Genomic DNA, 19,968 nt, shown 5'->3' with positions numbered 1-19,968 from the left:
CACCACTGGTCACAGTTCTCCATCAGGCATGAAGCCCCCTTCCTCCTCTACTCTCTGTCTCCTGTTGCCCAGCCAGCTCTTTATCCAGACGGCAGGTCAGGTCAACCACAGAGACGTTAGTTGGCACTCGGAAAGCCATTCCGGTCAGCTTCCCGTTCAGCTCAGGGATGACTTTGCCCACTGCCTTGGCAGCACTAGTTGAAGCAGGAACAATGTTCTGATGGGCGCCTCTACCATCTCTCCATTGCTTCCCGGAGCAAGGGAGAGATGTTTTCCTGCGCAGGGATTCTACTTAATCACGGAGGGACCGTCCACTGTCTTCTGGGTGGCTGTGTAGGCATGGACAGTAGTCATCAGCGCTTCAATGATCCCAAACTTGTCATTGATGACTTTGGCCAGAGGAGCGAGGCAGTTCGTGGTACAGGAGGCATTGCTGACAATGGTCATGCCCTTGTCGAATTTGTCACGATTGACACCCACGACGAGCATGGGAGCGTCGGCAGACGGGGCAGAGATGACCACTCGCTTTGCACCGCCCTTTAGATGATCTGCAGCTTTCTCCACGGTGGTGAAGACCCCTGTGGACTCTACTACATACTGAGCCCCCGCGTCGCCCCACTTGATGTTAGCCGGGTCACGCTCCTGGAAAACGCTGACAGGTTTTCCATTGATGACAAGTTTCCCATTCTCAGCCTTGACTGATCCTTTGAAGGTCCCGTGGATAGTCATATTTGAACATGTAAACCATGTAGTTCGCATCAATGAATCGGTCATTAATGGCCACCACCCCGACCTTGCCATTGACAATGGCAGCCCTGGTGACCAGGCGACCAATGCGTCCAAATCCGTTGATGCCGATCTTCACCATGTTGCATTTTCTGAGTCCGGGCTCCTGGTCTGCAGTGATTCAGAGAGAGGAAGGGCCAGAGAGAGGAAGGGCACGGAGACGGTTAAAAACGGGACAGGACTGGCTGCTAAATATTCCGGATATAGGTTTTCAAGGCGAGGGAGAGAGTAAGGTAAAATATGTGGGTGAGTTGCAACACCGGTTAGAGAACATATTACTGCTGCACTGAGGGAGGGCGCCATGGAAGAAACAAGTAATGAGGCACTGTGGGTAGAGCTAAAAAATAGGAAGGGGGCAGTCACTGTACCGGTGTGGGGGGCGTTCAACAGGTCTTCCAACAGCCAACGGAAAGTGAAGGAACAAATATGTAAGCAGATTCTGGATAAATGTTGAAATAAAAAGGTTGTTGTAATGGGAAACTGTGTATCCAGAAAGATTTTCTGGAACAATATGTCGATCGGCCGACTCGGGAAGGCGCGATACTGTACCTAGTACCAGGGAACAAGCCCGGCCAGGTCATCAATGTTGTAGTGGGAGAAAGTGTAGCGAACAGTGACTACTATTCCGTCAGCTTTTGGATACTCTTAGAAAAAAAGATGAGTTGTCCTCTGTTTAAGGTGCGAAATTGGGGGACGGCTAACCGCAACCAGATTAGGCAGGATTTGGACGCTGTTGCTTGGGAGAGGCTGATTGAGGCTCAATCCACATTTGGCATGTGGAAGTCTTTTAAGGCGCAGTTGGTGAGAAAGCACAACATATATGTGCCGGTAAAAAGGGAAGGACGGGAGAGACCGAATTTGGGAACCATGGATGTCCAGGGAAATTGAGACTCTTGTCAAAATAAAAGATGCAGATGTGAGATTCAGATAACTAATGCAGGTAAAGCACTTGAGAATACAAAGAAAGTGGAAAATAGTTCAAGTAAGGAGTTTGGAGGGCCAAATGGGTCATGGAATTTCCTTGGCAGACATGATTAAAGGAATCCCAAAACATTTTATACGTACATTGGGATCAAGAGTGAAGCTAAAGATTAGGTCCACTCAAAGACAAAGGAGGGAAATTATGTATTGGACCAGAGTAAGTAGGTAAGCTCCTTTATGAGGATCAATCGATATTGGCATAGGAGAGGAACACGATTAGTGGTGTCTCAGATGAATGTTCAACGACTTGATAACAGGTCGTTATTCCGCGGAAGCAAGTGTGACATGGGCATCTAACATAAATATTTGTCCTCATTGGCGACAGGTAAGATCGCAGATGACAGCCGATGTTGTATCGTTATTTAAGATGGGCGACAAGGAAAACCGGGTAATTATAGGCTTGTGAGCTTGACGTCAGTGAGAGTGAAATTGTTGGAAAATACTCACAAACATACGATCTGTGCACATTTGGAAATGAATGGTCTTATTAGTGATAGAGAGCATGGTTGTGTACGAGGGAGCTCATGTCTCATTAACTTAAATGACTTTTTTGAGGATGAAACAAATGTGATTGACAAAGGAAAGATGTGGATGCTGTCTACATGCACTTCAGTCAATTATTTGATAACTTCCCTCATGGCAGCCTGGTGCAAAAGATTGAATCCCATTGGGTCAGGTGTGGACTAACTGGATGTATTCAGAACTGGCTTGGCCAAAGAAGACAGAAGGTAGCACTGGGAGTGTGTGTTTCAGAATGGAAGTCTGTAACTAGTGGTTTTCCGCAGGGATCAGATCGTAGAATTTACAGTGCAGAAGGAGGCCATTCAGCCCATCGAGTCTGCACCGGCTCTTGGAAAGAGCATCCTACCCAAGGTCAACACCTCCCCCTATCCCCATAACCCAGTAACCCCACCCACCACTAAGGGCAATTTTGGACACTAAGGGCAATTTATCATGGCCAATCCACCAAACCTGCACATCTTTGGACTGTGGGAGGAAACCGGAGCACCCGGAGAAACCAACGGAGAAACGGGGAGGATATGCAGACTCCGCACAGACAGTGACCCTAGCCGGAATCGAACTTGGGACCCTGGAGTGTGAAGCCATTGTGCTGTCCACAATGCGGTCGTGCTGCACCAGTATTGGGACCTCTGCTCTTTGTTTTATATATATATATATATATATATATATATATATATATATATATATATATATACATGACTCGGAAGAAAACGTAGTGGGACTGATCAGCAAGCTTTTAAATGATAATGACATTGCAGGAATACAGGATAGTGATGAAGATTGTAAGAAAATACAGGAGGATATACATAAGCTGGAAACTTGGGCAAAGAAATGGCATATGGATTGGAACCCGGACAAATGCGATGTGTTTCGTTTTGTAGATTCAATTCAGGTGGGAGCTATGAAATAAATAGCACAACCATCAGGAACATAGAGGCACGGATAAACATGGCCGTGCAGGTCCACAGATGCTTAAAAATGTAGTGCAGTTGGAAATGATGGTAAAGGAAGCATATGGCACGCTTGCCTTCGGAGGAGGCGGTATCTAGCATAAAAGTTCGAAAATTATGTCACAATTTCAAGGAACGTTAGTTAGGCCACATTTGGAACACTGTGCCATTTCTGGTCACCACACTTCCAAAAGGCCATGTAGCTTTTCGAGAAATTACAAGAAAGGTCTACCAGTGTGTTTCCTGATATGGAGGGCATTAGCTATAATGGCAGATTGAATAAAATTCAGTTGTTCTCCTTAGAAACACGGAGGTTGAGTGGTTACTTGATAGAAGTTTGTAAAAGTGTTAGGTGTATAGGTAGTTTGAACAATTGGAGGCATTTTCCCAGGGCGGAAATGGCAATTACAAAGGAAAATACGTTCAAGTTGAGGGGAGATCGGTTCAGTGGAGATGTCACGGGTAGATGCTTTACACACAGGGTGGTGGCGGCCTGGAATGCACGGCCAAGTGAGGTGGTTCAGGCCGATATGTTAGCGACGTTTAAGGATTATCTGGATAGGCACATGAACAGATGGGGTAAAGAACCGGCGATTCGTCAAGGTAGGGCACCTGGTCGACGCAGTCTTGGAGGATCGAAGGGTACTGTACTGTATTGTTCTTTGTTCCTTGTTCTTTGTTCACCCAGGAGGAAATCCACCCAGACACGGGGAGAATGTGCAGACTCCACACAGCCAGTGACCAAAGTGGGAATCAAACATGGGACCCTGGTGCTCCGACACAACAGTGCTAACCACAGTGATGCCGAGCCGCCCAAGCCTATCCTGTTAAGTTTTTTAATAAAATACCTGTCCCTTGGGAGGCAGTATCTTGAATATGGCACAGTTAGTTTTGGAGGGAGGAATTGACAATTGGACTCGAATTTGTCAGGTAAAATCTAAAAAAAAGGAGTGAAGATTATAGCCTTCTAAAAGGCAGTGCAAACTGCAGCCATGAACAAAATGCCTTTATCCGTATTTTACTTACTAATTTGTTTAGTTCATAATGTGGATACTGGGTAACATTGAGGTAGTTCTAAAGACTGAGATCATAGATTTATTTCAGGTGACGGTGTGAAGAGATATGGAGTAAATATATGCAAATAAAATTGAGGGAAAGATCAATCATGAGGGGTTAAATCGTCTGCATCTGTTCCTCAAGTACCTGTGTTTTGCTTAATTTGTTTCTACTGACCTCTAATCTTCACAGCAGTGTTCATTGAAACGTTTCTTCTTGCTAAATACCATGGTCAAATTATATATTTGTTTAATTTAGTGTACCCAATTATTTGTTTTCCAATTAAGGGACAATTAGGCGTGGTCAATCCACCTACCCTGCACATCTTTGGGTTGTGTGGGCAAAACTCACGCAGACACGGTGGGGGGTGTGCAAACTCGACACAGCCAGTGACCCACGGCCGGGATTCGGTCCGTGAGGCAGCAGTGCTCACCACTGTCCCACCGTGCTGCCCTTACTATCAACAAATTATTAAACAGGAATAAAACACTTTTTACTGCCTGTCACTCTTTACATAGACTTTGGTTCCAGCCATGTACAGTTTATATAAACATTGTTTACTGCAGGGTACTGTTTACATCGACGTTTGCAGCAGTGTTAGGTTTCCATAAACATTGCTCACTTTTTAAAAATAATTAGTGCACCCGATTCGTTTTTTTCCAATAAGAATAAGGGCAGCAGAGCAGAGCTACTGGTCAGCTGTTCTGGGGAAACTTGCATACGTGCAGTGCGGTCAGCCTAATTTGAAAGTGAACCTACGAAGGAGACCCAAGGAGTTTCAGTGAAGGCAAGCATTCAGCAGAGGGCAGCAGAGCAGAGCTACTGATCAGCTGTTCTGGGGAAATTTGTATACGTGCAGTGCGGTCAGCCTAATTTGAAGGTGGTTTGTGGAGGGGCTGTTTTCAAGTGACAGTTGGGAAGCAGGAGCAGGGGCCTGTCGTGTAGGTGAGTGTGTGCCTTTAAACTTGCTTACCTTTCAGCGGCAGCAGGGGTTGAGGGAATATCAGGTAAGCTCTTCCTTTCTTTTTCTTGTTTTTTTAAATCTCGAGGTGATGTCAGGGAAGGCAGCACAATGCTCCTCCTGCAGAATGTTTGAGGTGAGGGACGCCATCAGTGTCCCTGCTGATTTCATCTGTGGGAAGTGGACCCAACTCCAGCTCCTCAAAAACCGTGTTAGGAACCTGGAGCTTGAGCTGGATGAACTTCAGATCATTCGGGAGGCAGAGGGGGTCATAGATAGGAGCTTCAGGGAAGTAGTTACACCAAAGACTGGAGATAGATGGGTAACTGGAAGAGGGACTGGGAAGAATCAGTCAGTGCAGGGACCCGCTGCGGACGTTCCCCTGAGTAGCAAGTATACCGTTTTGGATACTTGTGGGGGGGCGAATTACCAGGGGTAAGTCATGGGGTACGGGCCTCTTGCACGGAGTCTGTCCCTGTTGCTCAGAAACGGAGGGGGGGGGAGGAGTAGAACATTAGTAATTGGGGACTCAATAGTCAGGGGCACAGATAGAAGATTTTGTGGGAGCGAGAGAGACTCACGTTTGGTATGTTGCCTCCCAGGTGCAAGGGTACGTGATGTCTCAGGTCGTGTTTTCCGGGTCCTTAAGGGGGAGGGGAGCAGCCCCAATTCGTAGTCCACATTGGCAATAACGTCATAGGTAGAAAAGGGGACAAGGATGTCAGGCAGGCCTTTAGGGAGCTAGGATGGAATCTCAGAGCGAGATCAAACATAGTTGATATCTCTAGGTGATTGCCCGTGCCACGTGATAGTGAGATGAGGAATAGGGAGAGAGAGCAATTAAACACGTGGCTAAAGGGATGGTGTAGGCGGGAGGGATTCAGATTTCTGGATAACTGGGGCTCTTTCTGGGGAATGTGGGACAGGATGGTCTACATCTGAACCTGAGGGGCACCAATACCCTGGGGGGGGGGAGATTTGTTAGTGCTCTTGGGGGGGGGGTTAAATTAATTCAGCAGGGGCATGGGAACCTGGATTGTAGTTTTGGGGTACAGGAGATTGAGAGTATAGAGGTCAGGAGCACAGATTTGACTTTGCAGGAGGGTGCCAGTGTTCAGGTAGGTGGTTTAAAGTGTGTCTACTTCAATGCCAGGAGTACACGAAATAAGGTTGGGGAACTGGCAGCATGGGTTGGTACCTGTTGTGGCCATTTCACAGACATGGATAGAGCAGGGGCAGGAATTGTTGTTGCAGGTTCCGGGGTTAAGGTGTTTTAGTAAGCTCAGAGAAGGGGGCAAAAGAGGGGGAGGTGTGGCGCTGCTAGTCAAGGACAGTATTACGGTGGCGGAAAGGATGCTGGATGGAGACTCTTCTTCCGAGGTAGTATGGGCTGAGGTTAGAAACAGGAAAGGAGAGGTCAACCTGTTGGGCGTTTTCTATAGGCCACCTAATAGTTCTAGGGATGTAGAGGAAAGGATGGCGAAGATGATTCTGGAAAAGAGCGAAAGTAACAGGGTAGTTGTTATGGGAGACTTTAACATTCCAAATATTGACTGGAAAAGATATAGTTCGAGTACATTAGATGGGCCGTTCTTTGTACAATGTGTGCAGCAGGGTTTCCTGGAGGTACGTGAGCACTTTGGTGACCACAATTCGGTGACCTTTACGCCAGTGATGGAAAGGGATAAGTATACCCCGCAGGGCAAGAGTTTAGCTGGGGGAAGGGCAATTAAGATGCCATTAGACATGAGTTAGGATGTGTTCGTTGGAGAAGTAGGCTGCAAAGGTTGGGCACACTGGATATGTGGAGCTTGTTCAAGGAACAGCTATTCCATGTTCTTGATAAGTACGTACCAGTAAGGCAGGGAGGAAGGGGTCGAGCGAGGGAACGGTGGTTTGCCAAAGAAGTGGAATCTCTTGTCAAGAGGAAGAAGGAGGCCTATGTGAAGATGAGGCGTGAAGTTTCAGTTGGGGCGCTTGATAGTTACAGGGAAGCGAGGAAGGATCTAAAGTAGAGCTAAGACGAGCAAGGAGGGGACATGAGAAGTCTTTGGCAAGTAGGATCAAGGAAAACCCAAAAGCTTTCTATAGTTATGTCAGGATTAAAGAATGACTAGGGTAAGAGTAGGGCCAGTCAAGGACAGTGGTGGGAAGTTGTGCGTGGAGGCTGAGGAGATAAGCGTGATACTAAATGAATACTTTTCGTCAGTATTCACTCAGGAAAAATATAATATTGTGGAGGAGAATGCTGAGACCCAGGCTGTTAGAATAGGTGGCATTGAGGTGCGTAGGGAAGACGTGTTGGCAATTCTGGACAAGGTGAAAATAGATATGTCCCCGGGGCCTGATGGGATTTATCCTGGGATTCTCTGGGAAGCCAGGGAAGAGATTGCTGAGCCTTTGGCTTTGATTTTTAAGTCATCATTGGCTACAGGAATAGTGCCAGAGGACTGGAGGATAGCAAATGTGGTCCCTTTGTTCAAGAAGGGGAGTAGAGATAACCCCGGTAACTATAGGCCGGTGAGCCTAACGTCTGTGGTGGGTAAAGTCTTGGAGAGGATTATAAAAAATGCGATTTATAATCATCTAGATAGGAATGATACGATTAGAGATAGTTAGCATGGTTTTGTGAAGGGTAGGTCATGCTTCACAAGCATTATCGAGTTCTTTGAGAAAGTGACTGAACAGGTATACGAGGGTAGAGCAGTTGGTGTGGTGTATATGGATTTCAGTAAAGTGTTTGATAAGGTTCCCCACGGTCGGCTATTTCAGAAAATACGGAGGCTGGGGATTGAGGGTGATTTAGAGATGTGGATCAGAAATTGGCTAGTTGAAAGAAGACAGAGAGTGGTAGTTGATGGGAAATATTCAGAATGGAGTTCAGTTACGAGTGGCGTACCACAAGGATCTGTTCTGGGGCCGTTGCTGTTTGTCATTTTTATAAATGACCTAGAGAAGGGCGATAAAGGATGGGTGAGTAAATTTGCAGACAACACTAAAGTCGGTGGAGTTGTTGACAGTGCGGAAGGATGTTGCAGGCTACAGAGGGACATTGATAAGCTGCAGAGCTGGGCTGAGAGGTGGCAAATGGAGTTTAATGTGGAGAAGTGTGAGGTGATTCACTTTGGAAAGTATAACATGAATGCGGAATATTTGGCTAATGGTAAAATTCTTTGTAGTGTGGATGAGCAGAGGGATCTCGGTGTCCATGTACATAGATCCCTGAAAGTTGCCACCCAGGTTGATAGGGTTGTGACGAAGGCCTATGGTGTGTTGGCCTTTATTGGTAGAGGGATTGAGTTCCGGAGCCATGAGGTCATGTTGCAGTTGTACACAACTCTAGTACGGCCGCATTTGGAGTATTGCGTACAGTTCTGGTCGCCTTATTATAGGAAGGACGTGGAAGCTTTGGAACGGGTGCAGAGGAGATGTACCAGGATGTTGCCTGGTATGGAGGGAAAATCTTATGAGGAAAGGCTGATGGACTTGAGGTTGTTTTCGTTAGAGAGAAGAAGGATAAGAGGTGACTTAATAGAGGCATACAAAATGATCAGAGGGTTAGATAGGATGGACAGTGAGAGCCTTCTCCCGCGGATGGAGGTGGCTAGCACGAGGGGACATAGCCTTAAATTGAGGGGTAATAGATATAGGACAGAGATCAGAGATGGGCTTTTTACGCAAAGAGTGGTGAAGCCGTGGAATGCCCTACCTGCAACAGTTGTGAACCCGCCACCATTGTGGGCATTTAAAAGTTTATTGGATAAGCATATGGATGATAAGGGCATAGTGAAGGTTAGATGGCCTTTAGTTTTTTTCCATGTCGGTGCATCATCGAGGGCCGAAGGGCCTGTACTGCGCTGTATCGTTCTCTGTTCTATGTTCTATGTTCTAAAGGGGAAATTTAGCGTGTCCAATCCAACTACCTTCATCATATGTTTGGGTTGCGGGGACGAAACACACGCAAACACCTGCCAGGCACATATTTGAGCTGCGAGGCTGTGACCCACGCAAACACGGGGAGAATGTGCAAACTCCACAGGGACAGTGACCCAGATCCGGGATCGAACCTGTGAGCTAGGCGCTGTGAGGCCGCTGTGCCAACCCACTGCGTCGCTGTGCTAGCCTTTCCAAATTGTTTACCTCAGGGCACGTTTTCCAAAAGCGTTTTTTTACACCAGTGCACGGTTTACAGAAAGACTGTTGGCTGCAGTGCTGTACTGACATACACGTTTTTCATTTTCTATGAAGTCAAATTACTGTAGGGCACTGTTTATTTCAACCAATTTACTGAAGAAAATGTTTAAATAAACTCTGCTTGCAGAAGGGCTCTGTGCATACTTCAGGTTTCCTGTAGCGCACTGTTAAGTCAGTGCATTTATATTTGGAGTCTGCTTAAATAGACTGAATGAGACACTTCAAACAGAATAAATGTTCCTTTGTTCAGTGTTTAGACATTCGGTGGAGCACTGTTTAACAGATTCCGCTTGAGGAAGGGCACTTGTTTAGTAGATTCAGTTTGCTGAATGGCACGAATACATTGACTCTGTTTACTGTCGGGCACTGTTTACACCGACTGTTTAAATAGACTGTTTGGTGTCGGGCACTGGGTACATCGGCTGTTTACTGACGGGCACTGTTTCAATCGACTGTTAACTGCAGAGCACTGTCGACATAGGTTGTTTACTGTAGGGCACTCTTTAAATTGACTGTTTACTGCAGGGCAGTGTTTACACAGGCTGTTTCCTGTAGGGTATTGTTTAAATAGACTGTTTACTGTGGGCACTGTTTGTATAGGCTGTTTACTGTAGGGCTCTGTTTACATAAGAACATATGAACATAAGAACAAGCAGGATTAGGCCATCTGGCCCCTCGAGCCTGCTCCGCCATTCAATGAGATAATGGCTGATCTTTTGTGGACGCAGCTCCACTTTCCGGCCCGAACACCATAACCCTTAATCCCTTTATACTTCAAAGAACTATCTATTTTTACCTTCAAAATATGTAATAGACTGTTTACTGCAGTGTACTGTTCACATAGATTGTTTACTGTCGGGCACTGTTTAAATAGCCGGTTTACTGCAAGGGACTGTTTAATTAGACGGTTTACTGCAGGGGACTGTTTAAATTGACTTTGTACTGTCGGGCACTGTTTACATAGGCTGTTTACTGTAGGGCACTGTTTAGACTGTTTACTGCAGGGTTCTGTTTCAATAGATTGTTTACTGTCGGGCACTGTTTGAATGACGGTTTACTGCAGGAATTTGTTTAAATAGGCTGCTCACTGCAGGGTACTTCATAAATAGGCTGTTTATTCTACCACACTCTTTAAGTTGACCTTCACCTGGGCACTGCTTAAAATGCGTGTTTTCTGTTGTGCTTACATTTGGCTGTTTATTGTTGGGCACTGTTTGACTGGACTGCTTGCTAGAGGACAAATTTTAACATCCTTGTATACGCTAAAGAATATTTTAATGACTTAAATTGCTTGACATTAACTACCTGGGGTGTGTGTAGGGTTATGGCACAACGTACCCGCGTGCACCTGAGGATTTTATCGTCGGTACTGTTGCCGATGCGTGGTCTAGCCACGGGAAAGGAGCGCAGAAGGGAGTTTACCTGTGGGGAAAGAGTAGGGGACAGATTTTAACCTCGGGAGCGCCGAGCGTAGTGCCCTCGGCAAACGAGTACGGAGCTGTTTTTTACCACGGGGAAGGTACGAGGTCAACATTCTTGAACAAAGGAGCGGCAAGCGGCAAATGCTCCCGGGAGAGGAGGGGAGAGCGTTTTTCTAAAAGGAGCGCATTTTTCTGACAATGCGGCGGAAGGCCTGATTCTGGCCGGAAACGAACGGGGAGCTGATTCTGAGTCCAGAACGGTGGAGCTGATTCTGACCGGAAAGGAGCCGGAGGCTGATTCTTAACCGGAAAGGAGCAGGGAGCTGATTCTGAGCTCGGAAAGGAGCGGGGAGCTGATTCTGAACGGGAAGGAGCGGGGAGCTGATTTTAACCCCGGAAAGGAGAAGGGAGCAGATAATGACCCCGGAAAGGAGCGGGGAGCAGATTCTGACCCCGGAAAGGAGCAGGGAGCTGATTCTGAGCTCGGAAAGGAGCGGGGAGCTGATTCTGAACGGGAAGGAGCGGGGAGCTGATTCTGACCCTGGGAAGGAGCGGGGAGCGGATTCTGACCTCGGAAAGGAGAAGGGAGCTGATACTGACCCCGGAAAGGAGCGGGGAGCAGATTCTGACCCCGGATAGGAGCGGGGAGCTGATTCTGACCGGAAAGGTGAGGGGAGCTAATTCTGACCCCGGAAAGTAAGGTGAGTTGATTCAGACCCCGGAAAGGAAGGGGAGTTAATTCAGATGCCGGAAAGGAGCGGGGAGCTGATTCTGACCCCTGGTAGGAGCGGGTAGCTGATTCTGACCCCGGAAAGTAGCGGGGAGCTGAATCTGACCGGAATGGAGAGGGGAGCTGTTCCTGACCGGAAAGGTGAGGGGAGCTAATTCTGATCCTGGAAAGGAGCGGGAGCCAATTCTGACCCGGGAAAAGAACGAGGAGCTGATTCTGAGCCCAGAATTGAGCGGGGAGCTGATTTTGATCCGGAAAGGAGCGGGGAGCTGATTCTGACCCCGGAAAGGAGCTGGGAGCTTATGCTGACCCCGGAAAGGAGCGGCGATCTGATTTTACCCCGGAAATGATTGGGCTGATACTGACCGGAAAGGAACTGGGAGCTGATTGTGAGCCAGGAATTGAGCGGGGATCTGATTCTGACTCCGGAAAGGAGTGGGGAGCTGATTCTGACTCCGGAAAGGAGCGGGAGCTGATTCTGACCCGGGAAAGGAGCGGGGAGCTGATTCTGACCCGGGAAAGGTACGGGAGCTGATTCTATAGAACATAGACATAGAACACTACAGCGCAGTACGGGCCCTTCGGCCCTCTATGTTGCGCCGACCTGTGAAACCATCTGAAGCCTATCTGACCTACACGATTCCATTTTCATCCATATGACTATCCAGTGACCACTTAAATGCCCTTAAAGTTGGTGAGTCTACTACTGTTGCAGGCAGGGCGTTCCACACCCCTACTACTCTCTGAGTAAAGAAACTGCCTCTGACATCTGTCCTATATCTATCACCCCTCAATTTAAAGCTATGTCCCCTCGTGTTGGTCATCACCATCCGAGGAAAAAGATTCTCACTGTCCACCCTATATAACCCTCTGACTGTCTTATATGTCTCTATTAAGTCACCTCTCAGCCTTCTCCTCTCTAACGAAAACAACCTCAATTCCCTGAGCCTTTCCTCGTAAGACCTTCCCTCCATACCAGGCAACATCCTAGTAAATCTCCTCTGAACCCTTTCCAAAGCTTCCACATCCTTCCTATAATGTGGTGACCAGAACTGCACGCAGTACTCCAGGTGCGGCCGCACCCGAGTTATGTACAGCTGCAGCATCACCTTGTGGTTCCGAAACTCAATCCCCCTGTTTATAAAGGCTAGCACACCATATGACTTCTTAACAGCCCTATTAACCTGGGTGGCAACTTTCAGTGATTGATGTACCTGGATGCCGAGATCTCTCTGTTCATCTACACTACCAAGAATCTTGTCATTAGCCCAGTACTCTGCATTCCTGTTGCTCCTTCCAAAGTGAACCACCTCACACTTTTCCGCATTTAACTCCATCTGCCACCTCTCAGCCCAGCTCTGAATCTTATCTATGTCCCTCTGTATCCTATAACATCCTTCAGCACTATCCACAACTCCACCGACCTTCGTGTCATCTGCAAATTTACTCTGACCCGGGAAAGGAGCTGGGAGCTGATTCTGACCCCGGAAAGGAGCAGGAGCTAATTCTTACCCTGGAAAGGAGCGGGTAGCTGATTCGACCAGGGAATGGAGCGGTGGAACTCTAAATACTCTTCACTGTAGAACACTTTAAATCGACTCGTTTTACTCTCGGACCATGTTTAAATAGATTTTGTTTACTGTAGGAAACTTTAAATAGATTTTGACGTTATATAGTTATACTATAGGACTGTTTAAATGTACGTGACTTACTGTTGGGCTGATAAATATACTCTGTTTACAATAGGGGAGTGTTTAAATCGACTCGGCTTTCTAGAACACTGTTTCTTTATGGTTAAATGTAGGGCACTGTTTAAATATACTTCTTAATGTGGGGTGCTGTATAAACGGACTCTTTATTTTAGGACACTGTTTAAATAGACTTTACTGTAGGAATATTTAAATAGACACGGCTCACTGTAAGACAGTTTAAATCGTGTTCACTGTAGAACACTGTTTAAATCTAAACGATTTTTTGTAGGACTGTTCAACTAGACTGAGTTAAATGTACGACATTCCATACATTCGGTTTGCTGTTGGACACTAAATAGGTTCGGTTTACTGTAGCGCACGGTTTAAATAGACAATTTACTGTGGGGCACTTTAAATAGACTCGGTTTACTGTGGGGCACCGTTTAAATATACTCCGTTTACTGTAGGACGGTTTAAATGGACTCGGTTTACTGTCGGAGACTGTTTAAATATATTCAGTTTACTGTAGGGCACTGTTTAAATAGACTGTTTACAGTAGGGCATTGTTTAAGTATGTTAGTTTTACTGTAGCACTGTTTAAATAGACTCGCTTTCGGACACTAAATAGACGCGCTTCGCTGTGGCCCACTATGCAAATAGACTACTTACTGTGTTGTGCTGTAGAAATAGACTCTTTATTGTAGGACTGTTTAAATAGACTGTTTACTGTAGGGCACTGTTTAAATGGTAAGAAGTCACAACACCAGGTTAAAGTCCACCAGCTTTGCTTCGAATCACTACCTTTCGGAGCACTGCTCCTTCCTCAGGTGAATGAAGTGGTGCCCAGATGATGGAGGGTGAATGTCTTGTGACATGAATCCAAGGTCCCGGTTGAGGCCGTTCTGTTGTGTGCGAAACATGGTACACGTTTGTGTTCCGCGATTCTGCGTCGGCCCGCGTGCTGAAGGCCGCTTTGGAGAACACTTGCCCGAAGATAAGAGGCTGAATGCCCCAAACTGCAGAAAGATGTCTTACAACATCAGGTTAAAGTCCAACAGGTTTGTTTCTAATCACTAGCTTTCAGAGCACAGCTCCTTCACCAGGTGAATGAAGAGGTAGGCTCCGGTAACATATATATGGACAGTCAAAAATGCAAGGCGATTTAAAAGACTACTTAAACAGCCCGACAGAAAAACGTCTTTTTCAACAATGTCCTGCTGTAAACCCAGTCTATTTAAACAGTCCTACAGAAACCAAGTATATTTAAACGGTGTCCTACAGGAAACAGATTTAAACAATGCCCCACAGTCGGCCAACGCTGTCTGCCTCATACGCTGCTGGATAGGATGTCACAAAGTGTGGTACATTGGCGAGACCATTCAGATGCTGTAATAACGGATGTACGGATATGGCGCGACAGTCGCCAGGCAGGAATGTTCACTTTCAGTCTGTGAACACTTCAGCAGTCAAGGGCAGCCTCCGATCTTCGGGTAATCGTTATCCAAGGCGAGATAGTACTCTAGACAGAGTTTAAATAGACTCGGTTTACTCCAGGACAATATGTAAATAGACACGTTTTATTCTAGAACACTGTTTAAATAGACTGGTTTCACCGTCAGACACTGTTTAAATTGGCTGTGGTTACAGTAAGGTTCTGTTTAATTCGGCTCTTTACGGCAGGGCAGTGTATAATAGACTCGGTTTAAAGTAGGACTGTTTAATAACGAAAGTTTCTATGATAGCTTGAAAATCCGAAATGGATCTCAAATGAATATCCTAAAATAATCCCTTTAAAAGTGGAATGAGCTGACATTCAGCCCGCACATGCAAAACGCCATGGATAATAACCTGCTATTATGTTGGACTGCCATGACTTACAATTATTTCGGTAATATTTGATCCGAAATTCGAAACAATTCATGCCGCTAGTTTGAAAGTGCATTGAAGGTACATTTACGAAATGCACGTGTGGCTAGGGGAAGAATTTGAGATTATGGATTCAGGTCACTTAGCCACCGTAGGGCTGCAGTGGAATACGGCAGACCAAGCATTTACATGAGAACTCATTGCGTGTTTCCATGTGAGAGTCGGATGTGCCGAAGATTCAGGCTTGAGGGAGTCTTCCCGCGATTATTTCATGCTGATAGGTCCTTTTTGGGGATAGTTCACAGGGTGTGTGTTGGTCGAGGATACAAACTTTTTCTGAGACTTTTATTACAGGTTACCATCAAATACATTTTCATTTTGACATGTATTAAGGTGAATGCTATATTAGTTAAATAATTTTGAGGTTGCAAGATTCCCATTTTGCAAGATAGGAATTAAGAGTTTATGTTTGGTGTGAGACAAAAGCTTCTAAAATCATTTTATTCATTTTACCACCCTACACCTGAGTTTGCATCACCTACGCACGGCCTGTTTAACTGAGAGGGTTTTCACAACAGACGTTTCAGATTCTGCATCTCGGAAAGATGTCCACAAATGCAGATATACAATATTGGTGTCGCCAGTGTTTTATTGTCTACTTTACCAATCTTTCAATGTGCAAATTTCAATGCTTTTTTCCACCGTATCGTCGGTGTATTTTATCCATGCACAATTAGAAATCATAAAGTGATGTTCTGCATCAATAATAAATGAAAGAATTCTGACCAATTTTATTTCAACACCGAGGGTAAATGATTGAAATCGGATGTTGAAAATAATTAATTCTGATTAGAGGCTGGAACATGAGTGTCACAACAACGTCCTCAGCTCCGGACTGGGATCAGGTTGACGTCCATAACAAATTCAAAATAACCGATCGAACCGTCAATATCGTAATAGTAACTTCATTCAATTCAGCTGACAATTCCCGATGAAACTGACTCAATTTTGAATTTTGTCAGTTTAAATTGTGTTCTGCACTATTATATTTGTTCGCAACGTGATTTTGGTTTTAATCCTGGATTCGGGCGTCGCTGACGAAGTATTAATAACTACACAACTGCGCCTGAGCAGGTGGGAATAGCTGACCTCTTGGACCGCTGCTGTCCATGTGATGCGCATACATCCACCGAGCTGTTAGCGGGGGAAGGTCGAGTGTGTTGACACCGCGATAGTGAAATAATAGATTATTCCATGGCCAGGAAGTTGATACTTGTTGCCGGGTACAAAGAACAAAGAACAAAGAAAATTACAGCACAGGAACAGGCCCTTCGGCCATCCCAGGCTGCGCCGATCCAGATCCTTTATCTAAACCTGTCTCCTATTTTCCAAGGTCTACTTCCCTCTGTTTCCGCCCATTCATATATCTGTCTAGATGCTTCTTAAATGATGCTATCGTGCCCGCCTCTACCACCTCCGCTGGTAAAGCGTTCCAGGCACCCACCACCCTCTGCGGAAAAAACTTTCCACGCACATCTCCCTTAAACTTTCCCCCTCTCACCTTGAAATCGTGACCCCCTGTAACTGACACCCCCACTCTTGGGAAAAGCTTGTTGCTGTCCACCCTGTCCATACCTCTCATAATTTTGTAGACCTCAATCAGATCCCCCTCAACCTCCGTCTTTCCAACGAAAACAATCCTAATCTACTCAACCTTTCTTCATAGCTAGCACCCCCCATACCAGGCAACATCCTGGTGAACCTTCTATGCACCCTCTCCAAGGCATCCACATTCTGCTGGTAATGTGGCGACCAGAACTGCACACAGTATTCCAAATGTGGCCGAACCAAAGTCCTATACAACTGTAACATGACCTGCCAACACTTGTACTCAATACCCCGTCCGATGAAGGCAAGCATTCTGTATGCCTTCTTGACCACTCTATCAACCTGCGTTGCTACCTTCAGGGTACAATGGACCTGAACTCCCAGGTCTCTCTGTCCGAGATTGAATGTGTTTGCCCTATTTGCTCTCGGTGTTTATGCGATTTGACATTTGACGAATTTGGTTTTCCGTTGCTTTAAATTATATTTAACGTACCCAATTATTTATTTTCCTATTAAAGGGCATTTTGCGTGACCAATTCTCCTACCCTCAACATCTTTGGGTTGACTGGGTGGAACAAACGCAAACACGGGGACAATGTTCAAACGCCACATGGATAGTGACCCAAGGGCCACGATCAAACCCGATCCTCAGCTCGGTCTGGCTCTCAGATTTAGAAAGGCCTTTTTTCGACTGTGATAATGGAGATAGGCTCTCTTTGTCACTGTAAGACTTCCTTGCTGCAATTTCCCATAAGATATATAAATCTGCTTTCATCAGTTTCTCCCTCTGCAAGATAAGATAGCTTTGATCTGCAACACCACTTCATGGATAAGGGAGAAACGACGGAGAAATGTATGGGATCCGTATTTTATTTAACCACAGCTTTCCGAGCTGTACCAATCCGAAGCCAGTCCGTCTATGATTGCCTGTCTCTGGTTATAGAGCAGGAACTTAACATTTTTGATCAATCCTCTTTTGCCCTGCCAATGGTAAATATGTTCCTGTTAGTTTGAGATCATTTATTTTCAAAATAAGTTGAACCCTGTGCTTTGAACTGCTCTCATGTGCAATGCGAAAACACAAGTTTGCTCCTGGGAAAGAACACAATTGTACCCTTCTATAGCCATCCCAGCAGAGAGGAGGTCACAACTTCATTTGATTCTCTGTTTCTCATCCCTTAACTTTTAGAATTAGTTTAAGGGGATACTGCACCACAATTTTAAACTCTTCCCTGAACTTACTTTGTGTCACAGCGTAAATACAAGTGTTTGTGCAGCAACTTAGGAGCTGGAGCATGAATCCAATTTCTTGCACAATAGGAGATATAGATTCAGACATATATCCCAAAAGCCTCATACGTTCTGATATGGAATATACCATGAGCATTGACCATAAGAGTATGAAATTTCCAGAGATAAGAAACAGAAAAGTAATTGATTTCCGGCGACTCTCCATCTCTGTGTCTTTTGCACTCTCTGTATTGCTATGACCCTGGAGTGCCTTGCGAACTCTGCTGGCGACTAAAACATGTCTGATAGTTAAGGCATTGAACAACAGAATCAGAACAAACGGAACACCAGGTGTAAAAATGTGATGAAGGAATTCCATTGAAACCCAGAGTCGTGACTCTAAAACATCCCATGTGATACCACAAAACCAAGGGCCGTTTGACAGCCAGTACCTGTCTGTTAGCATAAAATACCAGAAAATATTCTTTACACAGCTCAACACAGACAAGGTCCCCAAAACCACAACCACAGTTTTCTCTGTGCAATATCTGGTTTTAAACTCCTTACAACAAATGGCGACAAATCGATCAAAGCTGAAAGCGACGGTGAACCAGACAGAACAGTCTGTGGCAGCAAATAGAAATACTGCGTGGATATTACATATGCGGATATACCACAGGAAAATAAAATATTTTCCGTAAACTATTGGAATGTGCCTCAATATCAGGTCGATAATTACGACCAGTAGATCTGCAGCTGCCATTGCGATCAGGTAGCGGTTAACACATTTGGTGACACCGCACTTTCCCTGCAGCAGGACCACAATTGTCACGACGTTAACTGCAAGGAATGAAAATAAATCGAGAATTTATACAAGTGATATTGCAAATTTATAGCGGAGAGAAATTTGATCAGCATTTGCTCTACCCAAATACATATTCAAGCATATACAACTGTGATTTTGTCCACGAGATGGACATTACCTAGAAAGAGCTCTTGACGTGATACTCTACGTAAAATATTAGATGAATTGGTCGAATATGAAGATTGTAAACTTCATGTTGTATTCCAAATTCTGAGTATTTCCTGCTTTATTACATGCCTCAGTCATTAAGCTTCCAGTTGGATTAGTCGGACCGAGTTTAGTGACTGTGGCTTAGTTTGGGCGAATCTTGATGTTTGAATTAGTGATCATCTGACAAGGTGAAATGCAATGTTAACATCCATTAGGCCAATTTCGGGTACAAAACTTTTAACTGCGTTAATGCAGAGAAACGAGGATCACAGCCAGTTCAGAAGTAACAATTCTTGAGAGATGCAGTGGACAATATCCAGATCAAAATTAAAATATGTAGCATTTGATTAATTCTAGCTTGCAGCGATTTTAATACTTCGTTATTTTCCCATTCACTGAGAGTCTCTGATTCACTCTCGACCGGTGCTTTCCCACTTGGTGTATTGTTTTGTTTCCCAGCATTTTCTGTTTTTATTCCTGATCACCTCCTGGGCACCAATTCGCATTTTGCCACTCTGTATCATCCGTGTTATTTAATTCCTGCTCTCTTCCCTTCTTCTCCCTCGCCTCCGTCCCTATTTCTACTGTCTGTTACATAAACTGGTCAGATTATGGATTTAGGTTTAGGCTCATGACGATAAAATATTGGGCAGAATTATTCGTGTTTCTTGGTGGAGCGCCGTTCCCTGAGAGGGAGATTTTCCATTGAAGCTGCCCCAAGCTGCCTTGAAACACACTGGGGTGGCTGGGTTGCCACCGGGAATATTGAATCACAATAACCGGGACCCTCTGTTTCTCTCTCCACAGATGGTTTCCCACTTGTTCTTCCCCAGCAATTTCTGTTTTTACTTATAATTAACATTATTTTGCCTTTCTTACATGAAATATTACTTTTTCACCAACTCGATCATTCCGTCCAATTCTGAGCACCAGGTGCAGAGGGTTTGGAAAAGGTAC

The 19,968-nt window shown here is 45.3% G+C and overlaps 1 pseudogene; it reads right to left on the bottom strand.

The window, feature by feature from the left end:
- Positions 1 to 288: 288 nt before the first annotated feature.
- LOC119960753 lies at positions 289 to 888 on the bottom strand (annotated as a pseudogene).
- Between the last annotated feature and the right edge of the window lie 19,080 nt (positions 889 to 19,968).

This window comes from Scyliorhinus canicula, unplaced genomic scaffold (assembly GCF_902713615.1).
Source record: "Scyliorhinus canicula unplaced genomic scaffold, sScyCan1.1, whole genome shotgun sequence".
Taxonomy (NCBI): Eukaryota; Metazoa; Chordata; class Chondrichthyes; order Carcharhiniformes; family Scyliorhinidae; genus Scyliorhinus; species Scyliorhinus canicula.
This window is presented reverse-complemented; position numbering and strand designations above follow the sequence as displayed.